At 44.4% G+C, this 13,617-nt stretch overlaps 1 long non-coding RNA gene across 1 annotated transcript; it reads left to right on the forward strand.

Annotated features, from left to right (window-relative positions):
• Positions 1 to 2,212: 2,212 nt before the first annotated feature.
• Positions 2,213 to 4,934, forward strand: LOC117438250 (uncharacterized). The gene is made up of 3 exons (XR_004550674.1): positions 2,213 to 2,436; positions 2,610 to 2,704; positions 3,526 to 4,934. It is a non-coding gene; the product is annotated as an uncharacterized lncRNA (long non-coding RNA).
• The last annotated feature ends 8,683 nt before the right edge of the window (positions 4,935 to 13,617 follow it).

Genomic DNA, 13,617 nt, shown 5'->3' on the forward strand with positions numbered 1-13,617 from the left:
AGGGCTTGGAGCAGTGTCCCTGTGGTCTTCCACATGGCAGGGGGGTTGGAGTAGATGACCTTTGAAGGTCCCTTCCAACCTAAACCATTCTATGATTCTACCACACTGAGGAAGAAAACTACAATTAGAAATGCTGCATTCAAGATCAGTACCTCCAGTTGATGAGTACTACTGGCAAAGTAGGTACGCAGAACAGCAGAAATAATGAGACTTTGCCACAAACCCAAAAAACATTTTTATTCACGAGGGTCTCAACTTCTCTTCAGACAGGCTTACCACAGTTACACAGCTGTCTCTATGTACTGGCAAAGAGGCAGAGTTGTGGCTCTGAACAGTAGGGGCCTGGAAAAAAAACACCTGATTGACCTAATTGCACAATACTGGAGTTCACACTTTGATATTAAAGTATACACTGCGTTAGAAAAGTAGCATCACTTTGAACTTCATAAGCCATCAAGGAAACACTAATTACAGTTTAGATTCCTGATAACAGTTTTACTTCATTTTCATACTACATGGTGTAGAAGAGCTTAGTTTTTAAAATGTTTCCAGCCACAGTGGAAATATATAATTTTCCAGGCTTAAATCAAATTCATGTTAACTCAAACTCCCATGAAATCACCTTATACCTAGAATTATATCTGGCTCTACAGTTACTCACAGGTACTAGCAGAAGGACTCCAAAATGAGAAGGTAGGAGCCTGTGAAGCATTGACACTCTAATCAAGACTTGTCACAGTAACAGTGATGCATGTGCTTATTGCATCTGAAAATGTGCTGTTGATTTCAGTAAGCCTTTCACTGTTCAAAAATAGCACTGCATTGTATAGCACTGCTTTAGTAAACATTCCATCACTGCTTCCATCCTGAATTCCTTCCACTACTACCCTTTCCACAAATGTAGTATTAATGTTTACTCTTTGCAGAATTTTTGATTCAGAATGAAAAAAGGTTTCATCTGTGATTTTTTCATAAACTTTTATTGCTGGAAAAGATTTCATTTTCTTTAAGCTGAAACTCCGCAGTTTGACTATGGTTTTCAGTGTTTTTTTGCTAGCTGTTAACAGGAGTAAGAAATGTAACAACTGCTAGATAAAGCTAATTATGTGCTAACACATAGATATATCCAAACAAAACAAGGGAAGATGAAGTTTTATGCCCAGTGTTATGATCGAGGTGAATTTTGGAATACCCTTCATAAGCCTCTCAAAAAACCCCATGTAATTAACATCTCTGTAATGATGAGTTTAGATAGAATCATAGAATAGTTAGGATTGGAAAGGACCTCAAGATCATAGAATCATAGAATCATAGAATAGTTAGGATTGGAAAGGACCTCAAGATCATCTAGTTCCAACCCCCCTGCCATGGGCAGGGACACCTCACACTAAACCATGCCACCCAAGGCTTCATCCAACCTGCTCTTGAACACTGCCAGGGACAGAGCATTCACAACCTCCCTGGCCAACCCATTCCAGTACCTCACCACCCTAACAGGAAAGAATTTCTTCCTTATATCCAGTCTAAACCTCTGCTGTTTAAGTTTCAACCCATTACCCCTTGTCCTATCACTACAGTCCCTAATGAATAGCCCCTCCCCAGCATCCCTGTAGGCCCCCTTCAGATACTGGAAGGCTGCTATGAGGTCTCCACGCAGCCTTCTCTTCTCCAGGCTGAACAGCCCCAACTTTCTCAGCCTGTCTTCATATGGGAGGTGCTCCAGTCCCCTGATCATCCTCGTGGCCCTCCTCTGGACTTGTTCTAACAGTACCATGTCCTTTTTATGTTGAGGACACCAGAACTGCATACAATACTCCAAGTGAGGTCTCACGAGAGCAGAGCAGAGGGGCAGCATCACCTCCCTCAACCTGCTGGTCATACTCCTCTTGATGCAGCCCAGAATACGGTTGGCTTTCTGGGCTGTGAGTGCACACTGCTGGCTCATGTTCATTTTCTCATTGACTAACACCCCCAAGTCCTTCTCCACAGGACTACCATGAATTTCCTTTTTGCCCAACCTGTAGGTGTGCCTGGGATTGCTCCCACCCAGGTGTAGGACCTTGCACTTGGCATGGTTAAATTTCATGAGGTTGGCATCAGCCCACCTCACAAGTGTGTCAAGGTCCCTCTGAATGGCATTCCTTCCCTCTAGCGTATCAACTGAACCACACAGCTTGGTGTCATCGGCAAACTTGCTGAGGGCACACTCAATTCCACTGTCCATGTCAACGACAAAAATATTAAACAAGATTTAGGAGACCGGGTACATGAGTAATTCCAGAGAATGCAAGGATACCTGTGTTAAGTAGTAACTTTACTTTTCATCTACAGATGCACTTAAAATGGCAATAAAACATCAAGAGGTTCAAACTGCTTCAGTTTCAGTTGACATTACTTCCACTGCAATGGACTATGGCTGGTAGATCATATCCTCAGGTAACAGGTAACACTTCTGCTATCCTTTCTTTTGGAGGCATAAGTGTTTCATACAGCTCAGAACTTCAAGTCTGCAATGATCCTTTTCTATAATTCAATAAAAAGGGGCTTCAACTCAACCAAAATAAAGATTTCTCTAAATTGCTTTCCTTTTCACTCCTGTCTCCTTACAGCACATGAACTAGAAGACGTCTTTTCCTGGCCTTTGAATTGCAGAGCTATCTGCTGTGTACCAGAGCTCATTGCTGTATTCTCATGTGAAGTTCAGGTATTCCTTGGCATTCTTGACCCAACCCAGTAGGCTATGCATTGCTTTCCAGGCTTCCTTGTAGTCCTAGTTGGTTTCTAGAGTCTTCATCCTGACAGGAAATACAGAACACTGAAAACATTTCTATTATCCTATTTAATGTAATGCCACAAAAATAAAATAAAAAAAGCAAACACCCAAGAACATGATACCATTTGAGCTATTTCATGCTACTAAGTGAAATTCTCTTGTACTTCTAGACAGACTTAGAGAGGTGCAGACCCTGAAGCTAGTGTATCTAGACACTGTCATCAGTCTTACAAAAGGAAGCAAACCAGCTCCTCTATCATGCATCATACACACTCTTCAGCAATAGAAGTGTCAGTGTTTGTGTGACCATAGATTATAGAAAACTTCCATGATAGCAAAGAAATGTTGAAGCAAAGCAGAAGAGGTGGCTAGAGATAGGTGCTTTGGATTGAGTGGAAGTAGCCTTGTTCTGCTTGAAGAATGGACACGATTGCTGGCTTAAAGGGAAGGGAACAAAGATGAAGAGGACAGTTTTTCTTTTCTAACACAAAATAATGGGGAAGAGTGAGACAAAGGAGAAAACATATTTTTATCTTCTCCCTAAAGCAAAAGAGACTGCAGTTTTGGTGCTCTGTTCCCCTTCCTCATGTAGCACCTACTCCCCACAACTTCAGCAGAACCACTGGTCACTGCTGAGTGCATTATATCATTGATTTCAAAATGGGGAAAGTCAGGTCTGGAGTAGCTGAACACAAGTGCCTCCAAGACATTTTCATCATGATATTTTTTCTTTCCTTGCATTCCTTTCCCAGCCTTTTGCCAAACAGTCTGTCAGCTACAAGTGGCATGTAATGTTTATACACTTGACCCAACATGAAGGGAAGACCACAGGCAACATGTTCTTCATCAAGAAAGAGGAAGAGCCAATCTACTACAGGAACTGTGATCTGAAAAGTCTGAGAACTGCTGCACTAATTTCCAGAACCTCTGAGCTGCTCTGGAAAGTTCCATGGAAAGGCCCACTGCAATTCTTCCACTTGACCAGTGGAACAGTCACAGAATCCCATTATCAAGGGTAGATCATGGTTTAGGAGCACCACTGAACAGGCAAAAGACCAGCAACTATCTGCATTAGCAGCATCCAGGAAACAAGTCCAAGAAGGGCCCAGGTCAATTCACCACAACCACCTTAAAATCCCTAACATAGGCAAACTGTTTCTCTCCCAGATACTCCCCACATGTACCTCAGACATGATAATGTGATAAACACATAAATGTATTGGCTTTCACAAATCACAGGTGTTGCTATGTGGATATAACTGTATGAGTTTGAAATAACAGAAACAGCTCGCTAAAGACACAAGATTAGACAAGTTGAAAATGGCCAGAACTCTTGAGCAAAATGGAGTCACACAGCAAAAGAATTTGTAAAGGTAAAAGAAAGGGGGGGGGGAGGGGGGCTTGATATGAGGAAAGCTAGTGACTGGAAAACATAGGGTTAAAGTACTTTTAGCTTAACTTAGGTCCAAGATAAAGAACAATGTTTGTGTTGTAAGTCTGTGGTGAGATAACAGGATTTAGTGGCCCCACTAAACATGAGTGAATTATTTCACACCATCCTTCTACTTATCAGTTAGTTTGGAGACAGTGACTCCGAACCATCTGCTAGCTTCAGATACTTCTTGTCTGCCAGTCCTGTTTTGCTTGCAATACATTTTGTACAAAGGTCACACTGTTCTAAATCTTTACCAGCTATCAGAAGAATTACAGATATGGCTGGTTTCAGCTAGTTGTGTGTTTACTGGGGCATCCAACTGTGCCAAAGGTGAAAAGTACACCATGAGGAATACTGCTTACTTCATCTTGAAGACCCCTGCTCACATGAGGAAGACTGCTTACTTCATCATCAAGACCCCCTGCCCACGATCACCGGAGAGCAGTGTGGAGGAGCCAAGAGGAGGAGACATATGATAATAAGTTCCTGGAGCTAGTTATAATATTCCCCACCTATACGCAGGAATTATGAATATGTATATGACTAATGCAATAGTCAAAGTATATAAACCTGTAACTAATGCTAATCAGTGCGCCTCTGGCTATGGTCATGTGCCCAGCGTTGTTGCTTTGCTTTATTGACTTTATCAATAAAACCCTGTTATCTTGATTAGAGGAGTGAGCTCGTATTTCACAATACAAATGACCTGCACCTTATCCTCCACCTCAAAACCATACTCTGGGGAACAATATGCATGCTTACATGCAAGGATAATGACCAAATCTTTCTTTGAGAAAAAACTCTTTTATGCTAGCATGCTTCTTGCACTTAAAATACATCTGACATATTTGTTTAATATCTTTGACCCTGCCCTTCACTATAAAAACATCTAATGACTTATATTTATTCTTTATCATAGAATAGCTAATATTAGATACTGTTTACATCTTCAAAACACAGCTACTTTTACTTATGAGGTCACATTTAGGATGGTTAAAGATCAAAAAAAGAATTCTACAACACAGATATTTTGACTGACTCAACAAGCAGCTGTTTTCCTTGCATATGCTGTGCATGCACATATGTAGGTATAGATCCACACAGATAGACATGTAGGCTTAAATTTTAAACTAACAATAATGTGTGTGCCTTTAACATAGTAGAATAGACAAAACTGTTCTAAATTACTAACATGTAGAGAGAAAGGAATGTTCAGCTGACGGGGAAAGGAACATCACGGGACTGATAACAACTAAGGAACAACAGGAAATAAGACCAAGGGTGCCAGCCTTCAAGATAGCAGAGTGGCGCTCAGCATGGAGCAAGACTGGAACAGAACATAAGCAAGGACATACCAAAAGCTAACTCAGCACTAGTAAACACAGTGAGGAAGACTACTGGCGACCACCAGAGACCCCCCACTCAGTAAGAAAGTGCATACTTAATTAGGATTCAAACGACATCCTTGTCTCTAAATTGGAGAGACATCAGTTTCATAAGTGGACCACTCGGTGGATAAAGAACTGGCTGGATGGCCGCACGCAAAGAGTTGTGGTCAATGGTTCAATGTCCAGCTAGGAAACCAGTAACGAGTGGTGACCCTCAGGGATTGGTGTTGGGACCAGTCTCGTTTAACATCTTTGTCGGTGACATGGACAGTGGGATTGAGTGCACCCTCATCAAGTTTGCCAATGACACCAACCTGTGTGGTTCGGTTGATACGCTGGAGGGAAGGAATGCCATTCAGAGGGACCTTGACCTTGTGTGGGCTGATGCCAACCTCATGAAATTTAACCATGCTAGGTGCAAGGTCCTACACCTGTATTGGAGCAATCCCAGGCACAGCTGCAGGTTGGGCAAAAAAAGGAAATTCAGAGCAGCCCTGCAGAGATGGACTTGGGGTGTTCGTCGATGAGAAAATGAACATGAGACAGTAGTGTGCGCTCGCAGCCCAGAAAGCCAACTGTATTCTGGGCTGCATCAAAAGGAGCATGACCAGCAGGTCGAAGGAGGTGATCCTGCCTCTCTACTCTGCTCTCATGAGACCTCCCTTGGAGTATTGTGTGCAGTTCTGGTGTCCTCAACATAAAAAGGACATGGAACTGTTAGAACAAGTCCAGAGGAGGGCCACGAGGATGATCAGCAGACTGGAGCACCTCCCATATGAAGACAGGCTGAGAAAGTTGGGGCTGTTCAGCCTGGAGAAGAGAAGGCTGCATGGAGACCTCATAGCAGCCTTCCAGTATCTGAAGGGGGCCTACGGGGATGCTGGAGAGGGACTATTCATTAGGGACTGCTGTGACAGGACAAGGGGTAACAGGTTGAAGCTTAAACAGCAGAGGTTTAGACTGGATATAAGGAAGAAATTCTTTCCTGTTAGGGTGGTGAGGTACTGGAATGGGTTGGCCAGGGAGGTTGTGAATGCTCCATCCCTGGTGGTGTTCCAGGCCAGGTTGGATGAAGCCTTAGGTGATATGGTTTAGTGTGAGGTGTCCCTGCCCATGGCAGGGGGGTTGGAACTAGATGATCTTGAGGTCCTTTCCAATCCTAACTATTCTATGATTCTATGATTATAATTAGTTCCTGGGAAAGCTATGAATATGCATGAGTATGCTAACTATATTGCTACTTTCAGCAACTAACAGTGTGCTTACCTTTGCGAAATTATTCACGTGTGCACCCAGCACTGCAATAAAGAATGCTGCTTTCTAAAACTTCGAATTGAGTCTTAGAGAGTTTCTCTGATCAACTTTTACAGTAACAGACAGATAGATTCCACCTGCCACTAGGCCAAGAGTAGTACTCCAATGCCTAGCTGCTCTTCATTTCTTCCTTGCTAAATTTTGCTCTTTTTTTCTGAATCTGTTGAAAAATCAATGGCTCTTCAACTCATACCTGGCAGTGTGAGCAATTTAACTAAAACACATGTGAGATTCTTCTAACCTAGATCATTACAACAGACCTTTGTTTGGAAACTGTTAGAGAAGACAGTAAGGAACAACACAGCACAAAAGCAGATAGAGAGTAAGGAGCAGCACAGTATTTTGAAAAATCATGGCAGTCAGGTAAAGCTCCTGATGACTGGAAAAAAGGAAATATAACACCCTTTTTCAAGGAGGGGGATATGGAAGATCCGGGAAACTATAGACCAGTAAGTCACCTCTGTGCCTGGACAGATCCTGGAGCAGATTCTTCTGGAGGGCATGTTAAGGCATATGAAAAACAATAAAGTGGATGGTGACAGCCATTCAGTATGGGGAAATACTGCCTGACCAATTTGGTGGCTTATTTTGATGGGGCTACAGAACTGATGGACAGGGGCAGAGTGGTTGATGTCACCTACCTACACTTCTGCGAAGTGTTTGACACTGTTCTGCATGACATCCTTGTCTCTAAAATGGAGAGATATAAATCTGGTGGACGGACCACTTGGTGGATAAAGAATTGGCTGGATGGCCACATGCAGAGAGTTGCGGTCAATGGCTCAATGTCCAACTGGAGATGGGTAATGAGTGGTGTCCCTCAGGGGTTGGTGTTGGGACCCACCTTGTTCAACATCTTTGTCAGCAACACGGACAGTGGAATTGAGTGCACCCTCAGCATATCTGCTGATGACACCAAGCTGTGTGGTTCAGTTGATATTCTGGAGGGAAGGGATGCCAACCAGAGGGACAGCTACAGGTTGGGTAGATAAGAGATTCAGAGCAGCCCTCCGGAGAAGGACTTGGGGGTGTTGGTTGATGAGAAACTGAACATGAGCTGGCTGCAGTGTGCACTGGCATCCCAAAAAGCCAGCTGTATCCTGGGTTGCATCAAAAGGAGTGTGACTTCACTTGGAGTACTGTGTACAGTTCTGGTGTCCTCAACATATAAGGGACATGGAGCTGTTGGAGTATGTCGAGAGGATGATGGGGGGCTGGGACCCCCATATGAAGAGAGGCTGAGAAAGTAGGGGCTGTTCAGCCTGGAGAAAAGAAGGCTGCATGGAGATCTCAAACATTTGGATACACATTGAGCAAAAGCCACCTGGATGGTCAACACTAGTTGATCTGCCAACAGGGCTGGTCCAGCCCAATCAGAACTTTTACATACTGTAGAAGGGGATAAAGTTCCTGTGATGCACATAAAGAATTTGCTGGGGAAGACAGTCTGTGTTATTCCTGCTTCAGATAAATGCAAACCCACTTGTGGCATTGCTTTTGCTCAGGGACCCAGATATACTTGGTGGGTAATGTGGGAAAATGGGAAAGTCTGATGTATACTTCAAGGGATTTTGATTTTAGGGGGAAACAGCCAATTAACTCAATTGTATACTGTTTCTTGCTATGTAGCACTTTTATAGCCCACCAACTAGATGTCTTCAGGTCACCAGGGGCTGGCCCTGACTTCCCTCTGGCCATCATTCCAACAAAGAATGAACTTTGACGAAACCAGACAAGCTCAGCAGTGACCAGACAAGTTCTCCTGTGTCACCAGCAGGCAACAATCCAGCGCTGCACACAGCCTCTCATGCTCTGAAATACTCTTACAAGAGATGGAGCCTGACATCATGTACCGGATGAAGTCAGCAGCTTTATAGGGGTTTGTCCATGCACTAAGGAATGGTCTCTCTCTCTTTGTATGTGTGTGGATCTACATATATATATGAGACAAGAGTGATGGTATATTGAAAAATGTGGGATCTGAGCATGACATGATGCCAAAGTGGTATTCCATACCACAGCATGTCATGCCCAGTATATAAACTGGGGGCAGTTACCCGGAAGGGTTAGATCACTGCTTGGGTCAGGCTGGGTATCGGTCAGCGGGTGGTGAGCGGTTGTATTCTCTTCCCTTGTTATTTCCCTTATCATTATTATTAGTGGTGGTAGCAGTAGTATTTTTGTGTTATACCTTAGTTCTTATCTCAACCCATGGGAGTTACATGCTTTTGATTCTCTTCCTCATCCCTCCGGGAGCAGGGGGAGGAAGAGGGTGTTGTATGGATTTAGCTAGCATGAGTCAGGCTTCTCTGGGAGTGAAAAAATACTAGGCCTTGGGGAGGTTAGCCAGGGACGGCAGTGGGGAAATGAAACTGTAACAAAAAATAGGATGTAAAACCGCAGTGTAAGGATGTTAAGGTTGACGCTTAACATAAGTAGATGTTGTAACTTGTATTAGGTAACTTTGTGTGAAGCCCAATCAAAAGCTTGTTGGCAAGGCATGTTAACCAATCAGTGTGTAACCAGTGTGCAGATTTGTGTATAAAAGATCGTGTCTGATCTCAATAAACGGCAATTGCTTGATCACATTGGTCATCTCTGCGTTGTCCATGACTCCCGCTTCAACAAGTGGCACCCGAACAGGGACCCTCAGATCGGTACCTTGCAAAATCAAGGTGGAAGGACCGACAGTAAAGGAGGGGGCGGTGAGCTGGCCGAAAGCAGCACTGCCCCAGCACTGGAAGTCAGACGTCTGCATACTTGGAAATTTCGCCTTGATCAGGTGAGTGGCCGGGGAGGAGATGGGGCATTCACTATCCAAAGAGGAACAGGCGGTGGTGAAACTCCTCCAACACCTTCTCTCTAAGAGAGGTCTGCAATATGATAGTGCCACCCTTCAGAGGCTGTTAAAAGCGACAGTGGCTTTTTGCCCTCGGTGCAAGATACGTTTGGGGTTCCAGAATGGGACTCCATTGGTCATAAGCTATGGGACAAAATTAGCAAAGGGTCTAAAGAGGCTCAGAAGCACTCCACATTGTGGAGGTTATAAAAACTCTTAAGGAGGTAAAGTCGGAAAGGACTACAGTCGCATCCGCGCTGACGGCTACGGCCCCAGAGGGTAGCGGGGGAAAAACTGCAGGACAAAATGCCTCTGCGATGGCCTTTGCACCTCCTGTCATACCACAAAGTGCCCCAAAAAGGACTGTGACTGATTTTTCAAAAAAAGGCAAAAGAGTCCGAAAAACTCCCAAACCCAATAAGAATGTGCAGAACGCCAAAAATATGCGGAAAGTTACTGGTGCTGAAAATGAGGACAATACAGAGTCTGAATTGAAGCCAGATGCAGAATCACCTGAGGCAGAGCCAGACCTGTATCCTCCTCTTCCTGACTCTGGTGACGGTTCAGAGGATGAATCCATTTGTTCACTCCATCGACAGATGTCTGTGGGCCTGGGAGATGCCCAGTTGCAGCAGCTTTTGAAAAAACTCAAAGCTCTTGAGATGCAAAAGACTGCTGTGCTGACTGCACCACCTCCTTCTTTTCCTCCTCCACACAGGGAAGGGGGTCCAGAAAAAGGGGGTGGTGGGAGCATGGGGGGGTGTTAATCCAGCCTGAAAGTGGAGAGGAATGATTGAGAATGCAGTGATAACTGGGGAGTTTTCTAAAGATCCTTTTCTTTTCCCTGTCTTTGGCAATGTACAGGGAGGAAAGGACTTTGATTAAAAATAGTAAAGGAGGCCCGTCAAGCAGTAACGACCTATGGGTTGCTCATATTTTTTCTGCATATATTTTAGCCCCTTATGATATAAAAATGATTGTTCAAACATTGCTTCCCCCTAACTTGCAACTTTTGTTTTTGAGTAAATGGGAGTTGGCTTGTATGGAAGAAGAGAATCAGCCCTGCCACCAAGGAGACCCACTGTTTGGGGTACCAGTAGATGCATATTTGGGTCGAGGCCAATTTACTGATCCACAAAATCAGGCGAAGCTTCCCACTTGTGTCTTGACCCGATCCCAAGAATTGGGTCTGAGAGCCTGGCTTTTGCTTCCAAATGACAAGGCAACTCCCGGTTTTTGGTCTCTAAAGCAGGGGCCTGGAGAATCTTATCCACAGTTTATTGATTGGTTGTTTGGTGCATTGCAAGGCAACCTGGATATGAGTGATATGAAGGCAAAATTAATGGATATGTTCACATTTGATGGGGCTAATGATCAGATTCCGGACCACTATGGGTACCCAGCTGATGGGTCAAGCCAGATCAGCGAGTCTGCTCATCTTAATTGCCTGGATGAGTGCTGTAGCAAAAAGTCTGGAAGACCCACTGTTAAGTATGGCATTGCCTCGAGACAACATGTGGGTAACATGGGCAAACAGAACCAACACTTCTAGTTTTTGTGTATCTGTAACAGCCGTGTCTGATCCATTCTGCACTTGTTTAAGTGGTATACCCTCTTTGGAGCCAGAAAGATTTGTGGGATATATGAGTAACATTTTGTTAGCTAACCAAACCATATTGCAACAAGAAGGAGAAAAGGCTAATGCTTCTGATGACTGGTGTCATGGAAATCAGACGGCCTCCAAGAAGCCCCAGGCTGGCAAAAAGGTTTGGTGTGGAGGTTGTATCAATGGTAATATCGCAAACTGGATACTAGCTTGGATGTCTGTTTTATTGCTTCATCATTTGAATAAAACTTTACCATGGGATCCACAGGAATTGCAGCTAGAAGAGTCCACAAACGGAACTAAAGATGACTTGTGCTTTGGTTTTAGTGCTAATATAATTAATACCCTGGCTAAAGCAAGGTGTGTAAGCTCTAGCATCACTATGCAATGCCAGCAGCTTGATGTGTGGACAGATGTGTATGGATCAGGGATTTATGGGATACGGAATGCTTCTGAGGCCCGAGCATGGTGTGGGGGAGATGTAGGACTAGAAGAGTTTGGTCGGCATGAACTTCTTCCAAACATGTCGTTAGCTTTGCCTAAGGGAGTTTTTTTGATTAGTGGTGATCATCCCTGGAAGGGTATCCCAAAAAATCCCCTTGGTGGACCATGTTATCTGGGATGTCTTAGTCTTGTAGCTCCATCAGTATATCTGTTAAACAAAACTACTTTGCTTCGATCTCGCAGACCTCTTGACACACTGGAGAGCACCCGTAAAGATTCTGTAACGCTTTTGGGTAGAACAGAAAATCTGTTAGCGAATATTTTTTGTCCCGGGTGTGCAGCAGCTATTGCTAATGCTAATTTGCAAAAGCTTGCTCGTTGGGCTGTGAAACAAGCTAATCTTACATGTACAGTTTTGACAGATCTCATGAAAGATGTAGATAGTAATCGCAAGGCTATTTTGCAGAAACATAGAATCATAGAATCATAGAATAGATAGGGTTGGAAAGGACCTTAAGATCATCTAGTTCCAACCCCCCTGCCATGGGCAGGGACACCTCACACTAAACCATATCACCCAAAGCTTCATCCAACCTTGTCTTGAACACTGCCAGGGATGGAGCATTCACAACTTCCCTGGGCAACCCATTCCGGTACCTCACCACCCTAACAGGAAAGAATTTCTTCCTTATATCCAGTCCAAACCTCTGCTGTTTAAGTTTCAACCCGTTACCCCTTGTCCTGTCACAGCAGTCCCTAATGAATAGTCCCTCCCCAGCATCCCTGTAGGCCCCCTTCAGATACTGGAAGGCTGTTATGAGGTCTCCACGCAGCCTTCTCTTCTCCAGGCTGAACAGCCCCAACTTTCTCAGCCTGTCTTCATATGGGAGGTGCTCCAGTCCCCTGATCATCTTCGTGGCCCTTCTCTGGACTTGTTCTAACATTTCCATGTCCTTTTTATGTTGAGGACACCAGAACTGCACACAGTACTTCAAGTGGAGTCTCACAGGAGCAGAGTAGAGGGGCAGGATCATCTCCTTTGACCTGCTGGTCACACTTCTTTTGATGCAGCCCAGGATACGGTTGGCTTTCTGGGCTGCAAGCGCAGACTGAAGCCGGCTGGTGTTCATTTTCTCATTGACCAACACCCCCAAGTCCTCCTCCGCAGAGCTGCTCTGAATTTCCTTTTTGCCCAGCCTGTAGCTGTGCCTGGGATTGCTCGGACCCAGGTGGCAGACCTTCCACTTGGCATGGTTAAACTTCATGAGGTTACCATCAGCCCACCTCACAAGCGTGTCAAGGTCCCTCTGAATGGCATTCCTTCCCTCTAGCGTATCAACCAGACCACACAGCTTGGTGTCATCGGCAAAGGGATGTGCTGAGGGAGCACTCAATCCGACTGTCCGTGTCACCGACAAAGATGTTAAATATGACCAGTCCCAACACCAATCCCTGAGGGACACCACTGGTCTCCAGCCAGACATTGAGCCTTTGACCACAACTCTTTGTGTGCGGCCATCCAGCCAGTTCTTTATCCACCCAGTGGTCCACCTGTCAAATTGATGAAAGATGTGTAACTGTTAAACACTTCTATTATATACCTCCCAAAGTACAGAGTTCGTCACCACACTGGGAATGCAAGCCAGATCAGTTTCATGATCAAGGAGTCTATTGTATTGCAAGTCATAACCATAAAGTACAGTGAAACATGAACCTGGTCCTAAGGCCCCCAGCTGATAAACACTAACACAGCAAATACCGGCTGTAAGTAAGGTAAGACATGCTGAAACTGTGAGATCAAAAGAAAATATTTGAGAA

Source organism: Melopsittacus undulatus (assembly GCF_012275295.1).
Source record: "Melopsittacus undulatus isolate bMelUnd1 chromosome W unlocalized genomic scaffold, bMelUnd1.mat.Z SUPER_W_unloc_3, whole genome shotgun sequence".
In the NCBI taxonomy this organism is placed as follows: Eukaryota; Metazoa; Chordata; class Aves; order Psittaciformes; family Psittaculidae; genus Melopsittacus; species Melopsittacus undulatus.